The sequence below is a fragment of the Microcaecilia unicolor genome, chromosome 12 (assembly GCF_901765095.1).
Source record: "Microcaecilia unicolor chromosome 12, aMicUni1.1, whole genome shotgun sequence".
Lineage (NCBI taxonomy): Eukaryota > Metazoa > Chordata > Amphibia > Gymnophiona > Siphonopidae > Microcaecilia > Microcaecilia unicolor.
Window position 1 is genome coordinate 9601188 of NC_044042.1, and position 12928 is coordinate 9614115.

Genomic DNA, 12928 nt, shown 5'->3' on the forward strand with positions numbered 1-12928 from the left:
CAGAGGAAGGAGCCACGCTGCCTGTAGCTGGCAGGGCCAGCCAACGGTAGCAATGACGATTTTTTGGGGGGAAGCGGCCCAGCTCAGTCTCTCGGCGGCCTGACTTTGCCAGAGATCAAGTGTGAGGACACAGAAGTTAAGTTACCAGATTCTCAGCTCTGCATGGAAAGTGGCCTGTAGTAAAAAGAGAATATTTGCCTAATCTATAAGGTCAGTTCTAGTGGCAAAAAGGACTCAGAAAAATGGAGCCACCCAATTGGCCACCCCCCCGGCTACTGGCTACAGCATCTGTGGGACTCCTTTGCAGAGCATGAGCAGTGCAGGTGCTGTACAGAGCCTGAGAGAAAGAGAAAGGAACAGAGGCTGAGGAACAAGCTTATGTCAATTTCCTGTTTCATATCTAGCAAGAAGCAGCAGAGCCGAAGAAACCGTTGAAGAGTACAGGCACTTTCACGCAGGGCAGCTGCACGTCACAACCCGGTTTTAAGGCCCTTTCTTGTAAAAACTTGGACTGCACCAAGCATGGGGCCCCTCACAGCTCTGGAATAAAGCCCCAAGTGGCTTCTAATGCACTTCTCCAGTAACAACCTTCACTTCTGCCGGTATGTGGCCTTGTCATTGGGATGACTCGGGGTCAAGGTTATTATGTTGGTTGGGAGGAAGGGATTGAGGGCAGAAGTTTGGTTAAATGTTGCCCGTGCTCTGGTTTATGGGAAACAGAAGGTCTTAGTACACTGTCACTTCAAGCGAGGCCTTTTTGACTTCTGCTATATCATGCCGCCTGCAGAGGAGAGATAAAGGCAGGGCCAGTCATTGTGGGGTGGGGGGGTGGGGGGGCTGTATTGTGGGTTATGAAAAGAGTACCACAGAGGCGCTTGTCTTCAGAAGTGCAGAATTTCACCAGCCTTCACTTTCTTGTCCTCTGGCTTTTCACCTGTTTTTCATTTTAAAGAGCTGTGTTTGGTGCTTCAAGGGAAGATGCAAGGCCTAAGGTAAATTTCATGGAGGTTGTGGGAACAAACCGACAGAGTTTTAGCTGCTGTGAACATGAATGGAGGGAGTCAGAAAGAGTGGGCTCGACTGGGGGGCCAGTCCAGGATGTGTGAATGCAGTGGCTGGAAGGACAGACCTGCAGTCTGTCTTAGAGTTGATGCGAATACCTTGAAACTAGTCGTAAGAAGATGTGTGGGTAGTGAATCGGAGTTGAAATGCAGCTTGTTCAGAACTTTGGCACCTGCCCTGACAGATTTGCAAAAAAAACTGATCATTTGTTTACTTGCGTTCCACATCTCTACTTAACATTTGCCACTGTGCCAGCTTGCACTTAAGGCTGCATTTGAGATCTGCACTTCTCCAAGTGAAAGGCCTGAGCTAAATACTAAATAAATTATTAAGTGAAAAAGAGACGGTGCCTCTACTTAAGGGAGCAGCATCAGGACCAGAAGCCTGAACGGCTGACGTTTATGGCCATGGCGCAGCAGCAAAATTATGAAAATTCGAGCAACAGAATTAGCCTATCCTGTCAAACCAGTTCCCAAAAAAGCTGCCACTGACGCTCCCAACTGTGTATCTTCCAGATCTGGAGCACAAGTATTTTAAGAGCTGGCCTTATAGCACCGAGGGTCCAGAACTGGGATACCCCAATCTGTCATGGAGCTCTAGGCCCGAGCATGTCACAGGGGAGCTGTACACATGGTCAGGGAGAAAGACAGTAACACAGTAAATGATGGCAGATAAAAGACCTTTACGGTGGGAGGGAGCCAGAGCCCGAGGTTGGGGGCACATTTTAAGTGCCGTCCCGCTGCCGCCCGGGGGTCCTCAACCCCCGCCAGCCGAAGCATTCCTTCAGCACCGTCTCCGGCGCAGCCACGTTCCTGCGCTGCTCATCTTGCTGCTCCTGTCCTGTGCAGGCTGACGCTCCTCAGTTTCATGTAAAGGAGTGTCAGTGTGGACAGGACAGGAGGAGCAAGAAGAGCAGGGCAGGAACAAGGCTGCGCTGAGGACGGCGCTGAAGGCGGCTTCGGCTGGCGGGGGTTGGGGACCCCCGCCAGCCAAACCAGGGGCCTGGATATATTTACAGGGGCCCAGGCCCCCTTGGCCCCCCCATAGCAACACCCCTGCTGCACTGTCTACCCACTCTGCCCAACGAGGTGGCCCAGAGCTTCACCCGCCACTCTATGCAAGTTATAGTCATTCATCAATTAACACTGGTTGGCAATTTGCCATCATGCCAACCACATGATGCCGTCTTGGTACAATATGGGGCTCATTTTCAAAACAAACAAAAAATGTCCAAAAAAACGTCATTAAGGATGGACGTTTTTCTCTCAAAAATGTCCACGTTGCGATTTCCAACACTCCGAATGTAGAGGTTTTTCTCCACAGTTCATCCAAATTTGGTGTGTTGGGTGGGACACGGGCAGCCCCCAAAAGATTGATGTTTTTCTGCAATAATGGAACAAAACAAAAATGTCTAGGGCCAAAATTAAGACCGTTTTGGCTAGACCTGTTTCAATCATGAATAAGCGACCAAATGTTGCCCTAAATTTATTTATTACATTTGTACCCCGCACTTTCCCACACAAGGCAGGCTCAATGCGGCTTACATAGTAACAATATAAAGAATTACAAAGTCATAAGCAGAATAAACAGTTTATCGTAAGCCTATCCTGATAGGGAAGCCGTCCCATCCCCTGTATCATCTTTGTCTCCCTTCTCTGCACCTTTTCCAATTCCACTATATGTCTTTTTTGAGGTGCAGCGACCAGAATTGAACACAATACTCGAGGTGCGGTCGCACCATGGAGCGATACAACGGCAGAATAATATCCTTATTTTTGTTTTCCATCCCTTTCCTAATGACACCCAACGTTCTATTCGCTTTCCTAGCCGCAGCAGCACATTGAGCAGAAGTTTTCAACGTATCAACAACGACGACACCTAGATCCCTTTCTCGGTCCGTGACTCCCAACGCTGAACCTTGCATGATGTAGTTATAGTTTGGGATCCTCTTTCCCACATGCATCACTTTGCACTTGTTCACATTAAACGTCATCTGCCATTTAGACACCCCCCCCCCCCCAAAAAAAAAAAAACCAGACCTTTTTCAGGTTTGAAAATGACTATGTTCGCCACTCGATTTTGGGATGTTTTTAGCAAAACATCCAAAATCGGACTTAAGACGCCCCTCCAAATGTTATAACCAAAAATATTGCGAACAGTATTTAACTTGCTAATTTTGCTCATTTCAATATTAAGATGTCTTCCCCGTCCGCTTGAAGAGAAGAGAGGGCCGTGGATGCTTTGGTGATGGCCCTTACCAGAGTGGTGCTGAGATGCAGCTCAGAAGAGGCGCTTTCTACTTTTCAGTCTGATGAAGGTGCTTTGTGACATCTGTTGAGTGACACCAGGAGTGGTAGTGAAGGAAGGGCTTATGAGGAAAGACTCAAAGATGCATAAAGAAAAATATATTTTTTTTTAAATAAGGAAAACCACTGCCAACACAACTAAATTAATGTATCATAATTTATTAACACAGAAGATATAATAGAGGGATCACATTACAGCATCTCTTGTTCAGGGATTCTGAACTATCCCATGTGCCCACCTTGTCCCCTTGAACTATGAAAACACAAAATTTCATTCAGATCCTGCTCAAAAGCTCCCCAGGCTGCAGATGAGTGTATTGCAGCCTGCTTCTCTAGCAATGCTTCTCTCTGTCAATCAAACTATGGAGTTTCTGATTTGCTGAAGTATCTGTCCTTCACAAGAATTTTGTGGCTTTTCGAATTGGGTTGGTGGTACTGCAGGAAGTAAGGAAACTAAGGAGTCCTTTTACAAAGAGGCGGAATGGGCTTAGCACCCCCCAGTGCACGTCATATTCGGCGCTACAAAAATATTTTTATTTTTGTAGCGCCAGTGTGTACCCGGTGGTAATCAGGCAAAATTTTGTAGCTGATAGGAGAAAAGGTGGTCACCTCAGATGACCTGTCTCAGGTAACAACTGTATCAGGAATGTTGGGAGGAGTAATCTCTAGGGGGCTTACGTCCCTACCCGTAACCTCCGCTCTCAAGACAAATCCCTCCTTTCAGTACCCTTCTCCACCACCGCCAACTCTAGGCTCCGCCCTTTCTGCCTCGCCTCACCCCATGCTTGGAATAAACTTCCTGAGCCCATACGCCAGGCCCCCCTCCCTGCCCATCTTCAAATCCTTGCTCAAAGCCCACCTCTTCAATGTCGCTTTCGGCACCTAATCACAACACCTCTACTCAGGAAATCTAGACTACCCCAACTTGACATTTCGTCCTTTAGATTGTAAGCTCTTCTGAGCAGGGAACGTCCTTAGTTATTAATTTGTACAGCGTGCGTAACCCTAGTAGCGCTCTAGAAATGTTAAGTAGTAGTAGTAGTAGTAATGTTGGGAGGAGGGGGCTGGGGGAAGACCTGCCTCTGAAGGCAACCTTAAAAAGAGAATCATTCAGAATTTGGATGCCACCGGCATACAATGCCCAGTCCAGGCAACACTGAAAGGCACTGCTCTAGGCAGTAGACATCCGATTTCACAAGGTCTTACCCAACTGACAGCTCAGAGGTGTCACGTGACCATTCTCACAGCATCAGATGAAGAAGAGGCGTAGGGAAGTCCTGTATGAACATTTCAAGTTGTATTTTTCTTTGACATTTTTATTTAACGCATGATGAACATATTTGTCAGACAGCCAAGAAACTCTGCTGGGTACAGATTGCAGTTAAGACATGTACGATGAAGGAAGAGGGAAGAAAGGATTGTTTTCAAAGTTGATCCAGGAATCGTAAGGAAACAAAAGAGAAACTCAGGTGACCTTCAAACAACATACCCATCCTCCGAGCAAAGTCGTGCAACCAGTTGAGTTTGTTCTAACTTTACCAAAACAAAAGGAGGAAACTAACGAGATAACAAACAGGGTCAAACCAATGAGGTGAATTTCAGCCCATCAGCTGGTGTGGAAATGCCATTTCTGGTGAGGATGGTGGTGGTCACCTTAGCATGCAGGGTTGTAGGGGTAGGAGTTGACGTAAAGGGCCCACATATCAGGACTGTCTATCCTGTACTTGCATGTTTGAACGTAAGTTTTCTGTAATCCAATCCGTACTGCTAACAGCAATAAAAGTGGAATATAAATCTTGAAGTTACAGTAAAGTAGGCGATACCGCTGGAGCAATGGCCAGCTGTCAAAAATGGGGGCACAGCAGGTAGTGCAGAATTAATTAGCTAGAGATGCCCCCAAGGAGAGGTGGGGAACGTTCTATGAGGCTGCACTGCACATTACGTTAAGGTTCATGGTTCTCCAGAAATAAGGTCATCAAAAATTGTAGGAAATTCCTTTTTGTGGATTAACTTAATCAATTTGTGGTGAGCTTTCGAGAGCTGTGTTGATCAGGTCATGCTTCTGAAACGTCTTGCCATGAGACAGTACCAAAGGGTTTTTAACAAGATGCAGTTGGCAGTTGTTGATAACCATAGGAGCCAACTTTTCATAATTATTGGGGGGGGGGGGGGGTTGCTAAGCTCGATGGAAATAACCTTTCCTTGGACACATACAAGGAATTTTCTCAATATTAGGGGTGCTCAAGCACCCACAGAGTCAGCTCCTGTACTGATAACAAGGAGTGTGTGTGAGTCGGTTAGGATTATTATTAGCTCCTGAGCACCTGGAACTCGTGGGCTGGGTCTGGATTTGTAGATGTGACCCTCCCCTCACCCCGAAAAGTGCCTCTGCTTTAGGGTGGTAGGGGGAGGATTTTCAGGGAGGTCACTAAGACCACAAAAGTTGGGATTGCCAGCTTGGTAGGCGGACTTGGGCAGGGCCAGTTCAAAAAGAGTGGTATTGAGAAGAACGTGGTCTTTGGTTGCCCACCCCCGCTGAGATTCAAGTACAGAGGGGGAAGTCTCAAACTTAAGGGGGAGGACTTCTGTGGCATACCATGGATGAAGCCCATGCCACAGAGCAGAGGGTGCCTGCTGGGAGTTCCCGACGTGGGAACAAGAAGAAGTTCCCAATGGGGAAAAGACACCCTGGGTAGGACAAGTGTGAGCGAGGGAGCCTCACTTCTAATAGGACATTCATTTGGTGTTTGGAGGAATCCCTGGGGGGGGACAGAAGTATAAGAGGAAACTGTGTTGGAGAAGATTAATGACTGTTTGCATTTCTTTTGGCGATTTGGAGATTATATCTGAAGCGGATCTGGAATTATTATATGCCCTGACTGTGTTGTGGTTTTGATGTGTTTTCTGAGTTGTTGTTAAAGTAAATCCGGTTGAAATTTAATCCCGACGACTGCTGGTTACTTTTTGAATGAGAATGGACTTAAGAGAACCCAGTGAAAGATTACTCTTCAGCCTACCCCCCGCCTGCGCCCAGCTCATTTGAGATACAAATCTGTTTTATGAGCCCTGGTCCTGGGTACCTGTTCCAGGGAGCTTAGCCAGCGGCCCAGAAGGAGGGGCAAGCCAGGGTTACAATAGGATATGCAGAAACTGCAGTCCTAGTAAAACAAAGATGCAGGGCCCTCGTGCAATAGGGGTAAACCACTTGGGAGTCAGTTGTGAATTTGTTCCTCATCTCTCCTTCCTCTGTTTACAGATCCTTAGCTGAGATAGGAGTCAGCATCTCCATAGGGACTGACTGTAAGTACCTTCGCTGCCTTGCCTGGTATTCTTTGGGAGCAGAAGGACGTCTAGAGGTTTTACTCTTGAAGAGATACAAGTTTACCATATCTGAGGCTCACAAACCTATGGCTTTCTTAATCTATGTGAGAATGTAGAAATAATGGGGAAAGGGCCGGGGGACTGCTTATATTAAGTACCCGCTTCACCTGTCTACCTCCTGTGTTTGACGAAACAAAGAAGTTCGGTAAACTCAAGGAGAATATCAAGAAGCCTTTAATGTAAACTTAAAGACTTCTTGACGTCCTCCTATTTGACTGACTATACATTTGTCCTTTAGATTGTAAGCTCCTTTGAGCAGGGACCGTCCCTCTATGTTAAATTGTACAGCGCTGCGTAACCCTAGTAGCGCTTTAGAAATGTCAAGTAGTGTAGTAGTAGTCCTCCTTGAGTTTACCTCATTGTTTGTCGCTCTCGTTTACGTGAGGTTTTCCTCCTCCTTTTCTTGTTACCTCCTACGTTCAGCAAGATTGATTCTCCAGACAGGTTTACCAAAAAAGAAACACACCTCATATTAGCCTTATTCTTTGAGATTAATTAGTGTTTTCTTCTTGAAAACCTGCACAATGTGTGTCTATAGGGAGTTTGTGGTTCTTAGACCCTCCCCCATTGGGAGATGTCATGAGAGCCACCAATCAGTTCACTCAAAGGCCACTACTTTTCTCTCCTCTGTCCTGGGAAGGTGCTCGAGGTCTAAGGTAGGAGACCCCATGCTTTCACAATTAGAGAGTTTTGTGGGAGTCCTCACTTAGAATGTGCACAAATTTGGAAACTCCTGGAGAAGTAGCTTCATGCCTGATCAGGGGATTTCGGGGAGTTATTGGTGGATTTTCCCTGCAAGGAACACATCTTCTGAGCTGCAGCATGTTTCGATTTCACAGGAGAGCCCCACTTTGTTTGTCAAGAGGTGTGCATGTTCTCTATATCTGGCATGCCCTGAGGATTAAACCTGCGGTGAGAGAAAAGGGTCTTATTTCTCATGGAGTGTCTCCTAAGAGAGTAGTAAAGGCAGAAACCCCAAGGGGGGGGGAGGGGTAGTACAGTGACTGCTGGATTGAATGAACACATTGCCTTCCTTCCTCCCTCCCTCCCCCTTCATTTTGCCACCTCAAGCAGGAAACATAGGGTAGGGCAGGGCCGCTGAGAGGGGGGGGCGGGGGGTGGGAATTCATTGGGCCCTGGCCTCCAAGAGGGGCCCGGCGCAGGGCTCTCTTTTCTCCTGCTCCTGATGGACCTGGGTGATCACGTCCCAACAGGAGCAGGAGAGAGAAAACTCCAGCACTGGGCCCCCCCCCCCCTTGGAGGCTGGGGAGGACCCGGAGGAGCAGACACTGCAGGTCTTCCTCCAGGCGCTGCTCTTCACTCTGCCCGTTGCTTGCTAAGCGGCTACTTTTCCTCTCAGGCACGCATGCTCGGTTTTGAAACCAAGATGTCCTGAGAGAAAAAGGCAGGGGCAGGCAATCGGCAGAGTGAAGAGCAGCGCTGGAGGAAGACCCTCTTCTGCTGGTGGGGCCTCGGGATCCCCGACAGCCAAGGCATTTCAACTGCAGTTGCGGCGGCGATTCGGGGGGGGGGGGCAGCAGCAGCGACGATCGTGGTGGTGGGGTGGCAGCGGACGATGATTGTGAGGGGGTGGCAGCGACGACAATCGTGGGGGGGGGGGGGGGGGTGGCGGTCCTGCCCAGGTCCCGGAGGCGGTAGCTCTGTCCCGGGCCCAGTTCAGTCTCGGCGGCCCTGGGGTAGGGTTAGGGGATGGGATTTGATACAACACCTTTCTGTGGTTACAATCAAAGCAGTTTACATATTATATACAAGTACTTATTGTACCTGTGGCAATGGAGGGTTAAGTGACTTGCCCAGAGTCACAAGGAACTGCAGAGGGAATTACATAGTAACATAGTAGATGACAGCAGAAAAAGACCTGCACGGTCCATCCAGTCTGCCCAACAAGACAACTCATGTGTGCTACTTTTGTGTATACCCTACTTTGATTTGTACCTGTGCTCTTCAGGGCACAGACCGTATAAGTCTGCCCAGCGCTATCCCTGCTCCCAACCTCCAGTCCCGCCTACCACTACCGGCTCTGCTATCCAATCTCGGTTAAGCTTCTGGGGATCCCTTCCTTCTGAACAAGATTCCTTTAGTTTATCCCACGCATGTTTGAATTCCGTTACCGTTTTCCTCTCCACCACCTCCCGCGGGAGGGCATTCCAAGCATCCACCACTCTCTCCGTGAAGAAATACTTCCTGACATTTTTCTTGAGTCTGCCCCCCTTCAATCTCATTTCATGTCCTCTCGTTCTACCGCCTTCTCCTGGTTCTCAGGCCACTGCACTAACCATTAAGCTACTCCTCAGTATAAAGTATGTTCTCATGGCATGTGTATTTCTGCAGGGGGGTGGGGGGTTGTTAGGTTAGGAGCATTGCACACTGCTTAGTCAACTGTCTCCAGAAACATGAACCCAATCAGGAACTATGGCTGGGCCGGCATGGGGGGAGGATGCAAGTGCAAGCAAGGCAACCCCTCTAGACCCCCATGGCTATAGAGGACGGTGCCTGCCAATAGGCTTTGGTGCCCCTTCTCAAATCCTTCCTTGGACCCTGGCATCTCTAGCATAACACTGTACTGCATGTGTCACCCCTTTAGTGGCGTTGACAGGCAAGTGCTTCTGGTCTCACACTCAAATGGGACCCTTTCTTCTGCTTCAGATGAAAAAAATGAAACTGGAACACTATGGTCCCCACATAGTAAATGACGGCAGATGAAGCCCTGTACAGTCCATCCAATCTGCCCAACAAGATAAACCCATTTTAGATGGTATGGGATATTTATACCCAAGTTTGATTTGTCCCTGTCTTTCTCAGGGCACAGACCGTAGAAGTCTGCCCAGCACTTTCTTGTACTAAAGGTCCTGAAGCTAACATCGAAGCCCCTTAAAATTTACACTCAAGCCCATCCCTATCTATTCAGTCACGATCAGGGCGTAGACCGTAGAAGTCTGCCGAGCACTCTTCTTGTACTAAAAGTTCTGAAGATTCTGGAATCCTAAAGAGTTACAAGATTCCCATGGTCCATCCAATCTGCCCAACAAGATAAACTCATTTACATGGTATGTGATACTTATATGTATACCTGCGTTTCATTTGTCCGTGCCTCTCTCAGGGCACAGACCGTAGAAGTCTACCAGCACTGTTCTTGTACTAAGTTCTGAAGCTAACATCGAAGCCCCTTAAAATTTACACTCCAGCCCATCCCTATCTATTCAGTCACGACCAAGGCATAGACTGTAGAAGTCTGCCCAGCTCCCGTTTTGTTTCCCAATTACCGGCGTCGCCACCCAAACTCCGCTAAGACTCCATGGAACCATTCCTTCTAAACCGGCTTCCTTTGTGTTAACCCACGCACGTTTGCATTCCATTACCGTTTTCATCTCCACCACCTCCCGCGGGAGGGCAGATATCCACCACCCTCTCTGTGAAAAAATACTTCCTGTCATTAGTCCTGAGTCTGCCCCCCTTCAACCTCAATTCATGTCCTCTAGTTCTACCGCCTTCCCGTCTCCGAAAAAGGTTCATTTGCGGATTAATACCTTTCAAATATTTGAATGTCTGTATCATGTCACCCTATATCTCAACGGCACTTACAGGCACTTCCCCCTCTACTAGAGGCCCAATACCGATCACCTGCTTTTGGACCAGAACCTCTGCAGCACCTGTTCTGTGGTTAGAAACTGGCCCTTGGGGAATTGGAACATAAAATGATTTGAGCAGGGGCACCAGGAGTCACATCCCAGGACCTCCCTGACAAACAAGATTTGGCTGGGTGAAATGACTCTTTTTATCATTCAAATAATGTTATGTTTCTCTTTTATGTTAATAGGAAACAGATTCCTAACTTCGCCCATTCAGAGGTTTATCCAACAAGGATAAACTATGATCAATAAAGGTGCCAGATCGCCACAACATCACCGACATCTTTCAGAAAGTTACGACGACAAACGGGACCGAAGGCTAGTGACCCACGAGATCCTGAGAAGCCGTGTCAACGTTACCTCGTGTCGCCATGTGGGCAAATCTGTGAACAAAGACCACACGAGCCAAGCCGGGAGCCCCCGCCAAAAGGAATTTTTCAAGAGAAGAAATCTAAGTACAGATGATGAAGGAAGGAAAATCAGATTTCTCGGCAGGACCCTGAATCCCCCCAGCCATGAAGACATTCTCAGAGACACGGCAGAACGGAGATTTCATGGACCTACAGTAGTTAAAAAGGTAACAAACCATACCGTGGATTCTGCTTAACTTGTCCATTTAGTTCTAATGACAACTCTTTCCAAAACTATTGCGATCTCTGTGATAAGACACAAATCATCCTTTTTTTTTCCTGTAGGTAAACTGAGCACTTTTCTAATACAAAATTTTTTTCCCACAAAATAAAAATTAACAAATGAAAAAGAAAAATTGACGATGGTATATATAAACCAGAGTAGTAGGTATATAAGAATAAAGACTCATAGATATCTTGAATTTGTGTTGAATTAGTAAGAGATATATTTATATTTTGTGTATTCCCTATTTCTCTATATATATTGGGGTTAACTTTTCAGGCCTTTTTTTCCCCCTTTCATTATTCTCAGCTATCCTGGGATTCCAGCAAGCCCCTCTTCTGTTACCCACACGCCTTGCGTACACTGAATAATATTTCCCGGAGTTTTAACGTTCATTCCTCTGGTACATCAAACATGGAGCTCGTCGCCAAAGGAGGTCTGAAAAGAGACAGAGGTAAGGTCTGTTCTCAGGGCTTCATGTTCCACTGCAAAACATCTTGAATGTCTTAAGATGTCGGCAAAGGCCTCTCTGGTACTATGTAAGCCACATTGAGCCTACAAATAGGTGGGAAAATGTGGGATACAAATGTAACAAACAAACAAGTAAGACTGGAGAACCATGGAGCAGGCCTTGGGACTACGAGCTGGGCAACTGAGATCTCAGTAAAAAAAAAAAAAAAATTCAGATAACCTGAGGTTGGAGCTAATAAGTTCCCTGAACTGTTTAATAAAGTTTATAGATTCTGACTTTGTTTTTTTTTAAGATCCTGCCCATCTCAAGCATCTGTTGCTTGACTAAAATCAGTGGCGTAGCCAAGGGTGGGCCCAGGCCCACCCACTTTAGGTTCAGGCCCACCAAGTAGCAGCACACCTATAATGTGGCTGGCAGGGACCCCAAGCCCCACCAGCCCAAAACTCCCAACAACTGTTTGCTGCCGGTGAAAATCTGCTATTTAAAAGGTATACGGGGGAGAGGGGATGTTTGAAAGACTATATGGCATGCAGGCGAGAGAGAGGAGAAACCAAATCACTTGTAGGACAAGGCGGAGTTCTGCCTACCTACCTTGGGTCCAGGCCCACCCAAACTTGGGTGTCTGGCTACGCCCCTGCTAAAAATAAATAAGTAATGATGTTAAGTATTAGTTTTTCTGTGAGGGAATTAGTTCAAATAGGGTCTAAGGGAAATGCCAGGTAATATTGTGGAATAATATTGATTGCTTAGTAGTTTTATTTTTTATTTTTACAAGATCTCTTAGGGGTCCTTTTAATAAGATGTGGTAAAAGGGGGCCTGCGCTAACTCAGCCCGTTTTTTTTGATGCACGCTGAAGACCCCTTTTACCACAGCGGGTAAAAGGCTGTCCATTTTGGGGAAAATAAAATGGCTGTGCGGTAAGTGAACCGCTTACCGCACGGCCGCTTCGGTGGAGAGCCTTTACCGCCATACATTGAGATGGCAGTAGGGGCTCCCACGCTAACCACTTAAATTCTGACGCTACAAAGATTTTGTAGCGCTAGAAATGGCAAGTGCTAGGGGTGGGAACTACCATCAGGCGTTTGAGGTAGCCCGGCAGTAGTTCCGGATTGGCTTCGTAAAAGGGCCCCTCTATGTCCCTGTTGATCTGGGCTTAAATTCGTTGCCAGAGAATGTGGTAAAAGGAGTTAGCTTAGCAGGGTTTAAAAAAAAAGATTTGGATAATTTCCTAAAGAAAAGGCCATAAGCTTGGGAAAATCCACTGCTTATTTCTAGGATAAGCAGCATAAAATGTTTTACTCTTTTGGGATCTTGTGAGAGGTACTTGTGACCTGGATTGGCCACAGCTGGAAACAGGATACTGGGCTTGATGGACCTTTCGTCTGTCCCAGTATGGCAATGCTCCTGTTCTTGTTTCCTGTTT

At 47.1% G+C, this 12928-nt stretch overlaps 1 pseudogene; it reads left to right on the top strand.

Annotated features, from left to right (window-relative positions):
• The first annotated feature begins 870 nt into the window (after positions 1–870).
• The window catches only part of LOC115482072, a 38815-nt pseudogene continuing 26757 nt past the window's right edge, over positions 871–12928 (top strand).